The sequence below is a fragment of the Dasypus novemcinctus genome, chromosome 4 (assembly GCF_030445035.2).
Source record: "Dasypus novemcinctus isolate mDasNov1 chromosome 4, mDasNov1.1.hap2, whole genome shotgun sequence".
NCBI lineage: Eukaryota > Metazoa > Chordata > Mammalia > Cingulata > Dasypodidae > Dasypus > Dasypus novemcinctus.
The window spans coordinates 31,533,917-31,550,231 of NC_080676.1; the positions used below are offsets into that span (position 1 = coordinate 31,533,917).

Here is a 16,315-nt window from a genome sequence, read left to right on the forward strand (position 1 = left end):
AACAATCTGCAAAAAGTATATCCCATGAAAGAGATGAGGAATATCTGTGATTACATTAAAATATAAAACTACTATATAGCACAAGACATCAAAAACACAGTTAAAAGAAGAGCCACAAATTTAAAGAAGATATTTACAACAAATAAAACAAAGGACTGGAATCCAGAATCCCTTTACTATATTTGTTACATAGCATTATATAGTATATATTTGTTATAATTTGTTATGTAACATATAGTTTCATTTGTGTAAAACTTATAAATCCAAAGGATTTAGGTTATACAAAAGCACAAGCAACAAAATGGAATTCATTAAAATGAAAAACTTGTGTGCATTAAAGGACATTATCAAGAAACTGAAAAACAACCTAACAAATGGGAGAAATTATTTGGAAGTCACATATCTGAGAAGTGCTTAATATATAACTCAACAACAAAAAGACACACTCAATTAAAAAATGGGCAAACGACTTAAATAGACATTTCTCCAAAAAAGATATACAAAGAGCCAGTAAGTAAAAGAAAAGATTTTCAACTTCATTAGCCATTAGGGAAATGCCTATTAAAACACAAGTGAGGGAAGCGGACGTGGCTCAACTGATAGAATGTCTGCCTACCAAATAGGAGGTCCAGGGTTCGAACCCAGAGCCTCCTGGCCCATGTGGTGAGCTGGCCATGTGCAGTGCTGCTGCATGCAAGGAGTGCCTTGCCATGCAGGGATGTCCCCCGTGTAGGGGAGTCCCACACGCAAGGAGTGTGCCCCGCATTGAGCTGCCCCATGCAAAAAAAGCACAGCCTACCCAGGAGTGGCGCTGCACACACAGAGAGCTGATGCAGCAAGATGACACAACAAAAAGAGACACAGATTCCTGGTGTCACCCAGAATGCAAGCGGACACAGAAGAACACACAGCAAATGGACACAGAGAGTAGACAATGGGGGGGGGGGTGGAAAGGGGAGAGAAATACATTTTAAAAAATAAATCTTAAAAAGAAAAACACAAATGAGGCACCATCTTATACCCACCAGTATGGCTATTATTTTTAAAAATGGAAAACAAAAAGTACTGGCAAGACTGCAGAGAAATAGGAGCCTTAGTACAATATTGGTAGGGTTGTAAAACAGGGAAGCTGCTATGAGAAATTGTTTAGTGGTTCCTCTAAATGTTAAACATAGAATTGCCATCTGACCTGGCAATCCCATTAGTAGGTATATACTCAAAAGAAATGAAAGCAGGGACTCAGACAGATATTTACATGGATGTTCACAGCAGAATCATTCACAATGGCCAAAAGAAAGAAGCAAGTCAAAAAATGGATTAATGGATAAACACAATGTGGTGTTTATATACAATGAATACTACCAGGCCATAAAAAGGAATGAGGTTCTGATACATGTTACTCATAGATGAACCTTGAAGACATCATGATGAGTGAAATAAGTCAGAGACAGATGCTGTATGATTTTACTTATATGAAATAGCTAGAATAAAAAAATTCGTAGAGACAGAAAGTAGAGTACAGGATACCACGATGGAGGTGGGCGTGAAAGGGGCATAGAGGAGTTAATGTATAATGGGTGTAGAGTTTCTCTTTGTGGTGATGAAAAAGTTCTGGTAATGGAAGATGGTGAAAGTAGTGAAACCGTATGAATGTGATTAATCACACTGAATGATGGTATGCTTGGGAGTAGCTGAGATAAGAGACCATGTTTTGTATATGTTTCTACAATTTAAAATTTTTTTAAAAAAGAGTGACTAGAGATACAATGACAATTAAATGCAATTCATGGTCCTGGACTGGAACTAATAATGAAGGAGAAAAGGCCCAAAAGGACATTATTGTAGATAGGCAGACACACAGAGAGGGAGATAGAATGATACAGAAAATGTGACTAATGTTACAGGTTGGTAGATGTAGGTATCTGGGTGAGGACTGTGTTGCAGTTCTCTGTATGGGCTTCATATTATTTTTACATCTGTCCTGCAAGTTTCAAATTATTTCAAAATAAAAAGTTAAAAAAAAAAAGGAAAATGGGTTCTGTACATGAATAAGAAGTTCACAGAAGAAGAAATCCAAATGGTCAATAAATCTGAAAAGATTTTCAATCCCACTAGTAATCAGGGAAATGTAAATTAGAATCAGATGCCATTTTTTAACTTACCATATTGGGAAAATGTCAAACAGTTAACATTAATCAGGTATTGGGGTAGCTATCTGTCACACGGTGAGGGTACAAGTGTACATGGTTACAGCCTCTTAGTGAGCAATATGGCAGCCAACAGTAAAATAAAAAACCAGCCATTCCTCTTCTGGGAATACATCCTAGAAAAACTCTAATACATGTCCACACAAGGAGGCCTGCTAAAGCACATTCATTACCGAAAAGTAAAGGCAACTTAAGATGTCTATCTGTACAGTAATAGATATATAAAACTTGGTACGTCTTCCAATGGACTACTACATGATGGTTAAAAGAAATGAACTAGCCTTGTACACAGTGTATCAACTTGAGTAGATCTCAAAAATAAAGTGGTAGGTGAAAAATATAAGTTGAATAATGATCCACAGAGTGTAAGATCATGTATGTAAAAAATTTTAAGCCACACATAAAAAAAAAAAACAATGAATTTCAGAAGCAGCTATGTATCTAAAACAATTTTTTAAAAGGACTACAAGAAAACATACCTAACTCAGCTGAGTGGATAGTCCTGGGAAGAAAGGAATTAAAAAAAAAATCATATGCAAATATTATAAAATATTAAGAGTTGTTAATTCAGAGTGATGGAAATACAAGAATTCTATTATATTTGTAGCTTTGTTTGGAAGGAAGGAAGGAGTATTTGGGTATCAGAGTTAGAAGACTGGTTCTGAATCTTGACAGCAACACTTTCTAACAGTGTGGCCTCAGGCAAGTTACTTAGCTTCTCAAGAGTTTCTTTCTCCATCTGTAAATAAGGCATCACAACACCAGTTTAGTTATCATAAGGTTTACTGGGAAGAAAGTTGATTAATCAGTCCACAGAGGGACCAGTCAGGGCAGTGAAGGCACTCAGTGGTTTCTAAAGCTAAAAGACTCAGGGATGTGGGCCAGTCAGGGCTCGACTTCAGTGGACTCCCAATATCCGACTTCGAATCAGAGTGTGTGGATTCTATGGGTTTATGGCAGGTGTGTGGGTGAGAGGGGCAGGTTGTTATGTCATAGAAATCAAATTGGCGGGGACTTAGATCTGGGACTGGCTCACTTCCGCATAGCATCTACCTCCTCAGGACGGCTGAGCGGTGGACTGTGTGATCTCTGACACTGTTCTAAATTCCCTGGGGAGGGGCAGAGAGAAGAACCTCTAACACCAACCAACAGAAAAATATGAAAGGCTGAACAGTAAAGCAGACTATCATTTTTTTAAAATTACGGACAAATTATGACTTCTTAATCATGTTCACACATCATTATAAAGAAAAGGGACATAAACTGCAACTTATATTTGTAATTTAAAAATCATCCCCATTTTATAAAAGATCAATCTGTGGTTATACTAACTACACATGCACATACCAACTGGGTTATAAACAATTTATATTAAGCCAACAATTTTCCCATCCTACAAGCCTAGCACAATGTTGGGTGCACAGAAGGCCCCTGGTAATTACTTGCTGATTTAGTGGTGGATCTGCCCCAGTTGAGGAAGCAGCTCAGGTAACAGAAAGCTAAGAAAACCACCAGAGACAAAACAGGTTTCCAGCTTCCAGATCATTAAATGCCCTGATGCTTCAATCATCAACTGAGACAACTACCCTCAAAACGGGGCTGGGCATCTCAGTGATTAAGCACAGACACTTCACAGGCAGACAGAGGACACTGTCGTCTTCTCACTGCCTCAGTCCAATCACAGGCTGCATCTATGTTACAGCAGATGTTCTAAGGTGATAATGTACATTCTCCAAGGGGCTCTATTATACGATGTTTCTCAAACTTATCTGAGGAACTTATTTTCATTTTCAGAGCCTCTTGAAGGACTAGTATTCTGTACTTTGGGAAATGGTTTCCTAGAATATCTTTGTATTCATCCAAATGAAAGACTAGATGCTGTGAATTAATAAATTTTTAAAAATTAAGTAGTTTGGAGTAAATATAAATTGGTTCTGTTCCTTTGGAAAACGTTTTAGCATTATTCACTGAAGTTGAACATATATACACCCTATGGTACAACAATTCTATTCCTAGGTGGAACACCCAACAGGAATGTGTACATAAGGGCACTAACAGAATGTACAAGAAGGTTCCTAAGAGCACACCATTCATGATAGGCCCAAAATGAAAATGCAAATATCCACCCTCACTAGAAGAGGTAAATGAATTTATATAATAGCAAATTACACAAAATGAAAATAGACAACATGGAGAGTCTCTCAAACATGTTGCATGAAAGAAGCCGAACATAAAAAGAACATACACTATGAATCCATTTACAGTGGTAACTTGGTACTCGTTAATTAGTTTGGGAAGGTGCGACAAGTATCAAAAATGACATGTACCAAGCAAATTTTTCCCATAAGGAATAATGTAAATAAATTTAGTGCATTCCCAAACCAAAGACAATGCACATTTTTAATGCAATATGTAAAAAGATAGGGTTGTATATCATTACTTTACATGAGAAATAAATCTAAAATTAATAAATACTTAGAGTAAATAGAATATAAACTTTATTTTACCAGTACTGAGAAGAATCCATGGCCTAAATGAAAATTTAGAAAATTGTACAATCTAAAATATAAAATATAATGTAAACCAAAATGGAACCATGTTTGGTAGCTATGTTTCAATATCTGTACATCAGCTGCAGCAAACATAACATGAACATGTAAAAAGATCATTGTTGCGGAAGGGGGAAAAGGGTTTGATGTTGGATATATGGGCGTCCTCTATATTGTATATGTGACTTTACTGTGATCTAAAACTTTTTGAAGACAAAATTTTAAAATTGTTATTGCTCTAAACTCCTTTCACAATATCAGCCTTCTTTATCACTTCTTTATTCTTCATGATGGTAGAGACCATTGTTCTAGACATACCGTATTCCCTAGCACCATCAGTAATGTGAATACCGCTCTCATATTTACCTATTAAATCTTTCTTTTGTGCAATGGTGGTGTGAAGTAATTTTTTTTTTCTGCTCAGTGCTATCACTGCTCATTTTCTTAGGACCCATGATGAGGAAAAAAAAAAATGCAAAAATATACAAAATTACCTCAGAAGCTAAGATAAGACCCAAAAGAACTATTTCTGCTAGATTATGCTTATTCCTCAGCTCCCTTCTAATACAAAGTCTTATTCGAATCGATAACACAGATTTTGATTGTGTATATTTTAATAGCCTAAGACAGAGGGAAAAAAAAGTATTTCAATTAAATTCTAAGCCCAAGTATGCTAGACTCAGGGTCATTTAAAGAGAAAACATGCTAGCAATTAAAGATGATTACTAAACTACTCTCAATCACGCAACACTCTAATTTTTCTTCTCAAAAAAGAAATGGTATTGCAAAGGGGGTGGAAACCCTAATTGCCTAAAAGCATAATCCTAAATTAAACATCAATCATGTCCAATACCTAATAAGGGGTGGGGGGACACCCACATCAATCACATCCTTGAGGAAAATTTCTCTAATAACGCACTCTTGAACTAAACACATTAATTAAAAAACGAAGCAATCTGAAACTCTACCATTCAACTGAACTCCTAGATTAAATGCTGCTTTGTTCTTAACTACCTCTGATGCTATCAGAAACAAACACAACCAGTGACATCTGATCACTACTTCTCTATTTCCTCTACTTCCTTAAACCCAGCGGTTCTCAACCTTTGATGCACAATACAATCGCCTGGAGAGCTTGAGAAACTGGATGCCAGGTTGCACACCTCAGACCAACCAAATCGGAGCATCTGAAGGTGGGACCCATGTGTTGTTCAGGCTGAGAACCACTGGGCTGTTCTAGGTACTAACTAATCAAAATGCGATGCCCTGGTACCACCTAGGAGCTTGTTAGCCGCAGGCCCCATCCCAACGTACAGAATCAGAAACTGCTGTTTACCAAGATTTCAGGTGATATGTTTCTAAAGTTGAAGAAACACTGTGCCCACTTGGGCACATTAATCTTTTCAAAGCTTCAGTTTCCTCATCTCTAAATTGGGAGCTAAATGAAAGAATTCATGTTAAACATTTAGGATGGAACAGGCACACAGTAAGAGATAAGTAGATTGTATTGCTTATTAAAGTCCACACTAAGTGCTCCCACTAAATTACTCTTACTTGCCAGCATTTGTTTCATTTATAAATCCCTGCTGTCAGCTCCCAAATGTCTCAATGTATGATATGACATGCTACATAACTCAATGAAAGATGCAAATAAATCCTAGTCCATCTACCTCCTCCTCCAAATTGCGAGCTTTCTCCTAGAGTCCAAGGATTGTTTACTCTAGGATCTTCCAGTTCTAATGTTCTGCTAACCTGCACACAGAACCCCAATTAGAATTACTACAGCCATGCCAAATACGGATTTCCTTCCTCCTCCATACACACACACACACACACACACACACACACACACTCTCCCCTCTGCCCTCATCCTTCCTCCCACCTCCTTAGTTTTCCTAAAGCTCTCTTGGTACAACTGAACAACTTGTTTTTTCCTGGGCATGACTTCTACCTTCGAAAGTTCTACAGTAGGTAATTCTGGCTGGAGAAGAATGACAAAATATAATGACCTTTCAAACTACAGAACAAGATATTCAAGTAGCATCAGAATACATTATGTAAGGACTGTGACTATCTGATAAGAGTGTACATTTTTCGCAGCTGGACCCATAAGGAATCAGCTGTGTTGATTTTATTGTATGAATGAACAGCAATCGCTATATTTGCCTAACTGAATTATGCTTTATGAATGAAATAATCTTTACTGTGTCAGAGCAAGCAAAAGTTTACATTAAAAAGAACTTGATTTCCACCTGATCCTCCATAATTCTGGCGATAGCTAATACTGAAAACTTGCTTGGCCATGGCACTGTAGGAAGCATTTTTCATCTTTACATTTGTTTACATGATTCAAACAACCTGATGAAGTAGGCACCATTATTCTAACATTTATCTTACAGCTAAGGGCACTGAGATTTAGAGATGTGCTCATTTATCAAGGTTTCCGGGCTGGCGGAGCCAGGCTGTGAATCCCAGTATCCCCATCCCCTAAGCTCATCTGTAATCACTGCACTTCAATCTTCCTTCCTAACTCGTTTTATACCACTAGCCTAGTCTCCTTACACCTTCCTCCACACAGTGCAGTGCTTCTGTCCTCCCTCCAGTATGAAAAGCTGGTAAAGCTAAACCAGAAACTTTAAACAAAGGGAAATGCCCAATGCAAACACCATTCTGTCCCTATGCAAATCATGCTCAGTTCTTTCAAAATCTCATCCAGACTGTTCAACCAGTCTTTCTTTCCAAGTAACACTTTTCAGTAGTGGAGGGACTGCTGAAAGAAATATGTTAATAAATTTATATTCCAAATAGCCCTGCATAAGCTGCTGGGTTTCTGTAAACATTAGTAAGCATTTAGACATAACACAAACAACCATCAGGAGCCAGCAGAGATTCAGGAAGGATTTTTCGTCTGACTAACCCTATTTCCATTTGCAGTAGGATTCCGGAAGCTGAAGATAAAGGGAAGTCTTAGATGATAAACAAGAATTAAGCTTTCCTGAAGAAGGGCCTAAGAGGTCCTTGTGAATGAAGGGATTAGATGGTTTTAAACATGGTCAATAACAGCCAGTGTGTTTTCATGCAGTTATTTATTCGAATCACATTTCACAGGCTTGTGTCAGACTCTGCGAATACAGTGTTGACCAAAACATTCATGGATCTACCCTGATGCTTATGTTCTAAGCTTTATTAGAGCATCTTTATCAACCTGGGAGAAAGTCTCTAGGATTAATCTTAGGCCTATCTTTAGCTTTTTCAGGTTTAATACTTCTTATTAAAGGTACACATTGGCTTATTTGATTTTGTAGGGGAAAAAAAAACAGGAAAAATAGGAAATTCATTAGAAAATATAATGATGATCCAAAACGCTTTCAAAAGATTGGACTATAGCCAAAGCAAGATGAAATCTGACAGGAACAAGTTTTTTGGTCCTTTATCAGAGTTCAAAACCAGCTGCATCAGAGCAGGATGGGGAACCACTGTAACAGCAGCTTAAGCTAAAAAGACATTGAGATTTTAGCTGAGTACAAGTTCATGATGAGGAAAGGTGATCACGTAAAGGAAAAGCCGAGGAACCTGAAGATGGAGATTCCAGTTCTAGCAGATGAGGGACCATAGGGAAGTCACTGAACTTGGGAAGTTGCTTTCTCATCAGGACACCGGGGGATTGGGCCAGAAGACCCCTCAGGTGCCATCTAGCCACCAGAGCTGAGACAATGTTCGGTTTTGCTCACTGCTGTGTCCCCCGGATCTAGCACAGTGCCTGGCACATAGAAAACCCTCTCCAAGTACTTTTTTTTTTTTTTTAACATTTATTTATTTTTCTCCCCTTCCCCCCACCCCCACCGCCGCCCCGGTTGTCTGTTCTCTGTGTCTATTTGCTGCCATCTTCTTTGTCTGCTTCTGTTGTTGTCAGCGGCACAGGAATCTGTGTTTTTTTTGTTGCGTAATCTTGTTGTGTCAGCTCTCCATGTGGGCGGCGCCATTCCTGGGCAGGCTGCACTTTCTTTCGTGCTGGGCGGCTCTCCTTACGGGGCTTGAACCACAGACCTCCCATGTGGTAGGCGGATGCCCTAACCACTGGGCCAAGTCTACTTCCCCCAAGTACTTACTGAATGAAGGAATGACAGTGCTAACAGAAATTCTATAAGTTAACATTATGTCTCCTCTCACCCCATAGCCCACACAATACATACCAAAAAAGCCCTAATATACTCTTGGGTTCAAGAAACAGAAAAAATACGTCTAGGCTAAAGGGACTGCAATCCCATGCCACATTAGGTGTTCAATTTTAAAAGGGTCATTGACGCAGAGTTAATTCAGAGGATGGTGACCCAGATGGTGAAGGGTCTGGTTTACCATCTCCCAAAAGGAGGGAATAAAGGAGTAGATGAAGGTACTGGAGGTGTTCAGCTTGGAATAAAAGGCTTAGAAGGGCCATGATGGATGCTTTCAAATATTCTGAACATCAGAGTGATTCCAGAAAGTAAACAGGAATCCAAGAGTAAAATTAGCGGGAGGGTTCAATATAAAATAGAACAAAACAAAAATTAATAATTTGTATGAGCTATTAAATGGGCTGCTTTTCACCAATGGAAATCTTCAGGCAACTTACAGGAATGTTATGGAGGTTAATTCCCATTGTTAATTCCTTATTGTTAAGGAGGTTAATTCCTTATTCTAGGCAATTTCGAAGGACCTTTCCAACCCTAAGATTCCATGCCTTTGTTATCTGTTTAAAATGTAATATATAGGGAAACAGATTTGGCTCAAGCAATTGGGTCCCTGTCTACCACATAGGAGGTCCAGGTTTTGATACCTAGGGCCTCTTGGTGAAGGCAGGCTGGCCCATGTGGAGTGCCGGCCCACGCAGAGAGCTGACGCAGCAAGATGACACAACAAGAAGAGACACAGAGGAGAGAAAATAAGAGACGCAACAGACCAGGAAACTGTGGTGGTACAAGAGAATGATCACCTCTTTCCCACTCGGTAAGGTCCCAGGATCAGTTTCTGGAGACGCCTAATGAGAATACAAGGAGACACAGAAGAACACATAGCAAATGGACACAGAGAGTAGACAATGGAGGGACGGGTAGAAATAAATCTTTAAAAGAAAAAGTAATACACAGAAAAGCCTTCATTTTTTGCTTAAATTTTTAAAATTCTTCAATTTTTAAGAATGAATCAAAAGTATTCACTGAACATAAGGGGAAAAACCCCACACCACACACAATTCTCTTGTGGTTTTTATGTGTTTCATGCAGACAGTGAGTATAAATACCTAATATCACTTTGCCATTTCCAGATTCTGCCTTTGAAACCCCTGCTGGCTGCAGCAGTACCACCTTCAGGTATATTCAGAGATTCATGGGTGAATTTCTTCCATTCAAGCCACAGTAAAGTGGACGCCTCCTGCCTCAGTGTGCTGAGGGAGAAGACATCTGGATTTTTAAATTTATATTTAAATAAAACATATTGTATACTGCTTACAAATAAAGTGGTTTCTTGGAGGAAAAACATTCCTGCACATAGGAATGTTTTATGGATTTCTTGGGCTGTGGCATTTGGAGTCTTTGGACAGAGAAAAATGAGGAACAGTCAAAAAAGCAGCATAACCTGAGAAGGAAAATTCAGCTGCAATCTTCATTTTGCTTCTGCCATATAAGCACTTAATAGCCAAGTAAAAATATTTAATAATCTGCAGTACATATTAGAATTTTAAGCAGGGTTTTTTTTTGTTGTTGTTTTGTTTTCCAAAGGAATGTGGGCTTTTGGGATTGCGTCTATAGTTCTTTTATGGCAGTTTACAAAGCACATGTTATACCATGTGCTACTATCAATCCCACTTTTCAGAGATTTTTCAAAATCTCTGGTCCAGGTACAAGCAGACCTGGAGCCCAAACTCAGGCTTTTAACTCCAAATGCTGTGTGCCTTACACCAGAGCACAGAGCCTGTGGGAGAGCTGATGTCAGACCCAATCCCATAGTGGTCTGAGATTCCTGGAAAGGGAGCAAAAATGGAGCAAAAGTCAACACTTCTGCACTCAGGGTTGTACAGTCTCAGTAGCCTGTGGGAAGAGGCAACAAGAAGACAAGGTCCAAGGAAGCTAAGGAAACTAGAGCAACGATAACACAAGGCAGGCAGAACAACAGCGAGGCCCACCTGAAACCTGGGCTTTCTGTCTCCCCTTCGTCACAAACAGCCTCACCCACTGGAGGAAGAGCATAAGGGAAGCTGCTCTTGTTAATATTTCCTCCCATTGTTACCCTAGATTAATATAACAGATCTTTGCCCTTCTTATCTGTCAAGCTAGGCAACTGATAACCATTTCCTTAGTATTTGGGGGTATTTCTTTCAGTCATTCCTCTGGTAAGCTTGACCAGTTTCAGAGCCCGGGGCTGCAGTGGAGAAGACAGATAAGCCCTGCTTCAAGGAGCTGTCGCTCAGTGGGGAACACAGAGGCAAGGTCGGGGCTTTAGTTTCAGGCTAAACATCAGCACAGCTCAAGTGTCTCCAAATTAGTGGTCAGAGTCCATGGCAGGGAAATAAATTAGCATTCTCAAAATGTCTTGATATCTGATAAAAGCACCAATTACAGAACTTGTATCAATCTAGGCAAGGTAACTAGATGATGCTAAGATGAACAGTCAATGACAGTCTTTTCTCCTAGACTAGAAAGTGTATAATTCTATCCTTGGAAACAAAGTTTGTTACCAAAACACTAGCTGAATACAGTTCCATCTAAGAAACACTGTGTGGTTAAAGCCCTCACGTTGGTGAGGGTAAGTGGCTGCAGACTTGTGGAATGTTTTAGCAGAAGCAGTGCTTCTTTATTCTGACTTCTAAGAGCCTGCTCAAAACGCATACCGTGGGAGTTCTAGTGCAGGGGTTGGGAAACCTTTTTTAAAACAGGGCCAGACAGTAAATATTTTTTTTGTGGGCTATGTGGACTCTATCTTGGCTACTCAATTCTGCCTTTGTGGAGAGAAAGGAGCCACAGACAATACCAACTGCGTGGGTGTGGCTGTGGGCCAAAAAACTTTATTTGCAAAACAAGTGGCAGACATGGGTTTGTCCGCTCTAGCCCCATGACATGACATACCTTAGGGCATTAGTAAAATTTCCTAAAAAGCTCCCTTCTCCGTATTCCTCAAGACTCCAAATGGCCATGCAGCTGAAAGGGGGATCCTAGTGCTAGTACACGTACCCTATAGGAAGTGACTCCTGGTGGCAAAGCAGGGCTGATAAATATTAAAGGGGCCGTGGATGCTATCAGATGACAACAGAAGGCCTTGGCTCCCTAGTTAACTACCGGTGTTCTGGGTCAGAAACACATGGGACAGGAAAGTTTGATATCTGTTCTAGCTTTCTGAGTTTTATTCCCTAATTTCTTCGCTCTTTAGTAAAATTCTCCTAGCCAAATCTTCCATCCTGCAGCCTCTCAGGGCGCCACCTACAGCTGCTCAGTGGCTTGATCTCCACCTCACCTACAAACTGCCACGCTTTGAGCTCATACCTATCATCTTCCCCTCCACTCTAATTCATAATGTGCTAAAAGTCCTCTTGCCAAAACAAATTGATATTTATAATATGCAACTTTTTATTAAAATAAAACTGTGGCTCATAAATCAGTCTCAAAAGGGATGTTTACTAAAGAGCTTGCTGCTAAATGCACTGCAACTTTTGGATGCAAACATCAGAGAATCCTGTTTGACTTTAAACACTCTGGCCCTCATCCATGAGACTGTGCAGTATAGCTTTGGGGGGGAGCCTGCCACACAGTGAGAAGCAATGATAAACAATAGCTGTTAGAACTGCAGAAAAACCATATCTGGCCTGGACATTACATACTTGTTAAATGGATGAAGGAATTTTCTAAGATAGAATTCTACCTGTATCATCAAATGTTGGGCAGAAGAGAGCTGGAGGTTGGACACAAAGAGAAAGCAAATCACTCAGAAGGGAAAGAAAAGAGAAGAATGTATCCTCTGGAGCATTCTCTTAGAGGAGTAAAGAAAATTTAGTTCTGAACTTGAAGTTGAATATGACAACTCAATTAAACATATTGTTATTGAGATTTCCTAAAGTACCATGGTATTTTAGTAACAAATCAATTTTTAAAATACATATAATCCAAACGGTTCAATAGAACTTAACTCTTGTACCTCTTCAAAGACTTTGTGAAAAGAAATATACTAGAATATAACCAAAAACTGTAGCTGAGTAAAATGATACTTAAATCTTGTAAAGGAGACTATTATGGGCATTTTAACCAATCAGGATAATTAAAAAATTATTACGATGAACTTACCTGTAGAATTTCAGGTAAGATTAAAACATTAGCTGACATTCTTTGTTGTTTTCTATATTCCATGCTGTAGTTAAAACACTCAGATTTGCTGTGAACTATTGAACAGAAGAACAGAAAGGGAATATATTTCAGTCATAACAACATGGGTACTATGACATCTAAAATCAATGCTCTAAAACTTGCAAGCTGCAGTAAGGGCAAGTTATGTTAACACTCTTCCATTTTAGGAAAGCCTTGATCCTTTCTTCTCCCTCCACGCTTGTCAAATGACCTATGTATCTCACCTGTAACTACAATTGGCCGCTGTTTTTATAACAGACTATTTTCAAGAGTGGAGTTGCACAAGGGCCATTTATTTGAAAGAACCTTCTAGTCTAAGTGAAAAAGACGTCATAGACTCTTATGTTTTAGGGTTAAGTAATTTCTTTGTGGAGACTGATAAAAGTTCAGTAATTTGTGCTTTAATCAGGCATCAACTCATTCTGAAAGCCAAACTCAGCTCCCTGACTCTAGCTAAACAGCCGGGAAAAGGTAAAACATAATAAACTTGTTCGCAGCTGAAGACTGCAAACTCAAATCTTCCTTACTCTGAAAACGGGAAAAAAAGGGAGTGGTGGTCGTAATTTCTTCCTTGGTAGCTCTGCCTAACAAGGATAGCCACCTCCTAAACGCTAGCACTCTGCATAACAGAGAGGAAAGAAAACCTGCTAGTCCAGCAGCGAACAGAAGGAAGGCGGAATGAGCCGATTACCCCTGGTTGCTGCTAATGTGAGACTCCACTGCACCTTTAAGGTTTTTTTTGTTTGGTTTGTTTTTTAATGCCTTGCCTACTCTTTAGCTCGCCTCTAATTATATCTTGTAGCCCCAGCCCCTCTGGGATTCCTCCTCCCTCTGCCCAATTCACCCATTCTCCTTAGGCCCACCTTCCTCCCGATCTCTGCATAAACCACCCTCCCACAATTCGGTTCCGGCGCCCTTCCCCAGCATCTGGGGAACGCGTTCGCCCCAGGCCTGACCCGGGTCCACCAAAAATGAAACGTCGCCCCGATCCCTCCCCCGCCGCGGCGTCTAACGCGCCCGGGGCCGCTCCCCAGGCTCGGCGGGCGCCCGAGCTGCCCAGAGAGGCAGGGGCTGTGCGCGGGGACTGGACGGGAGCCGCGGCCTGGGCCCACCACGCGCCCCAGGGCGCCTCGGCGTCCCCACCGCTCCGCCTCCCGCTTCGCCCACCCTCACCCGAGCAGGGCCGCAGCTGGTCGCGGAGGCCCGAGCCCCAGGGCGCGGCAGCGGCGGGCGCAACCCCGCGGCGCTGCGAGGAAGGCCGGAGCGCTGGGCGGCGCCTCCCTGCCCGCCGCCCGGCCTCGCCGCCCCCGCCTCGCCGTCCCCGCCGACGGCTCACGGCCCCGGAAAGGCCAGTCCCGGGGCCACGTCCTCCCCCCTGCCCCGGGTCTCCACCGCCTCTGGCGCGTCCCAGCGACCCCGCCTCACCCTTACCTACCGCGAGCCGCGCAAACCCTGCTCTGACGCCGCGGCCGGCGCTCCCTCCTCGCGCACACGCAGCCTCCCCGCAGCCGCACGCACGGCCGGGCGCGCGCAGACCACGCGCCGGGGCCGGGGTCCCGCGCTCCCTCGCACGCGCGGGTCCTGCGCCCGGAGAGCGCAGCCCCTGACGCACCCCGGTCGTGCCTGTCGGTCTTCGCGCGCTTCTCGGTGCTCGCCATCCCCTTGCGTTCCCAGCGGTAGTATTCTCACCCCCATTTTACAGTGGCGGCGGGAAGAGGTTAGGCGACTTTCTGAGGGGTCTGCAGACCTCAAGGGGCTAGGATTTCCTTTTAGAAACCATCTGCTCTTGGCCCGCTTGCCGCCTTTCGTTGCAGCGTAAATGCACGGCCTGGAGACAGTGTTGGAAAGGTTTACTTGTTAAAATCCACACAGAAGCTATTAAGGAAAGAAAAAAACCGCTGGGAGTTATTTGTTCATTTGCTCTCAGAAGAAATGCGCGTTCCCCTCCCGGAACGGAAGGGTCACAATGGCCTGGTGTTTGGACCAGAGGCAGCGTGCTCTGGGGAAATGCCTCTCAACTCGCTTCTTTGGTTTGGAAAGTGCAAGAAAGGTTTGACCTTCCTGGATCATCACCATCCAGGGCTCTCTGCGGGGGCGGGAGGTAAGAGGGGTGTTTAAGTACCCGGGCTGGGTACTGCCTGTACGGATTCTGGTCGAACTGGTATTTGGGTGGTGAGGCTGAATTAATCAGAAATAATACTTCCTCTGCTGTCTTACTGTCTCTAGAATAGTGCGGTCTGAAAAGGTTCCCCATTCTGACACTTGGCTGTAAACAGCTTTTCCCCACCCAGATGACCTCATGAAAGTTGAAAGTATAGTTCAATGAACACCCATATACATACTTGGAAGCGTCAGTTACTGTTACCAAGTTGCCATCATTGCTTTGTCTCTACTAAACACTTCAAACTACACTTTCTAATAATAAAGACATTCTCCTACACACCATTATCACAACCGAGGAACTTAATACGTATCTGAACTTAGTACGTATTGATATCAATCTAATATCCAGTCCATATTCAAATTCTCCCAGTTATTAAAAACGTCATATGGGAAACGGACTTTGGCCCAGTGGTTAGGGCGTCCGTCTACCATATGGGAGGTCCGTGGTTCAAACCCTGGGCCTCCTTGACCCGTGTGGAGCTGGCCATGCGCAGCGCTGATGCGTGCAAGGAGTGCCGTGCCACGCAAGGGTGTCCCCCGCGTGGGGGAGCCCCACGCGCAAGGAGTGTGCCCGTGAGGAAAAGCCGCCCAGGGTGAAAAGAAAGTGCAGTCTGCCGAGGAATGGCGCCACCCACACTTTCCCTGCCGCTGACTGATGACAACAGAAGCGGACAAAGAAACAAGATGCAGCAAATAGACACCAAGAACAGACAACCAGGGGAGGGGGGGAAATTAAATAAATAAATAAATCTTTAAAAAACAAACAAAACAAAAACAAAACAAAAACGTCATATATTGGTTTTCTGGAAAGATGATCTAATCAAGATTCATGCATTGCATTTGTTGTTACATCTCTTGTCCCTTTTAATGTAGCAAGGTTTCCCCACTTTTTTTTTCATGGGGACAATGTTTAAGGATCTAGGCCAGTTGTCTGGTAGAGTGTTCCAAACTCTCAGGAGGTTAAACTTTTTTCCCCTCCTGGTGTCATTTAACTTTTCTTATAAGCTGGAGGCTTGATTAGAAGGCA

At 41.8% G+C, this 16,315-nt stretch overlaps 1 protein-coding gene across 8 annotated transcripts in view; it reads right to left on the minus strand.

The window, feature by feature from the left end:
- The window catches only part of B3GALNT1 (beta-1,3-N-acetylgalactosaminyltransferase 1 (Globoside blood group)), a 32,630-nt gene extending 17,504 nt beyond the window's left edge, over positions 1-15,126 (minus strand). For 2 of the 8 annotated variants that reach the window (XR_009185461.2, XM_023589913.2), the window contains exons 1-2: positions 14,299-14,372; positions 13,066-13,160 (exon numbers count right to left, since the gene is read on the minus strand). The gene's annotated coding sequence lies outside the window, so the exon portion shown is untranslated. Of the gene's footprint in view, positions 1-13,065; positions 13,161-14,298; positions 14,435-14,556; positions 14,665-14,737 lie in introns of those variants that run through there. The other 6 variants (XM_004462294.5, XM_058295216.2, XR_011648601.1 and 3 more) reach the window with 5 other exon arrangements.
- Between the last annotated feature and the right edge of the window lie 1,189 nt (positions 15,127-16,315).